Genomic DNA, 322 nt, shown 5'->3' with positions numbered 1-322 from the left:
TTTTATTCATTTCACATTCATTCTTTCATGTGGTTTTTGTTCCTGCATATCTGTGTATGTCCCCTCTGTGTTTAGGCTTTGTGCCAATAATAAAAAATCAAGCTAGCAAGCCATGCTACTCCAGAATGAGGATGAGCAATGAATCTAAAACTAGTTTTTGGATGCTGGCTTTGCTGGGTGGAGGTGCTTATCTCCCCTTCGAAAACATTAGGACACAGAAAACGTGTCATGGCCAACTGAAAACGGTGTTTCCTACGGCTAATAGCATTAGCATGCCACATTAAGTGGGCAACATACCATCACTATATATATATATATATAT

The sequence above is a fragment of the Octopus bimaculoides genome, chromosome 4 (assembly GCF_001194135.2).
Source record: "Octopus bimaculoides isolate UCB-OBI-ISO-001 chromosome 4, ASM119413v2, whole genome shotgun sequence".
NCBI lineage: Eukaryota > Metazoa > Mollusca > Cephalopoda > Octopoda > Octopodidae > Octopus > Octopus bimaculoides.
The sequence above is the reverse complement of the archived record's forward strand: the minus strand, read 5'-3'. Positions refer to the sequence as shown.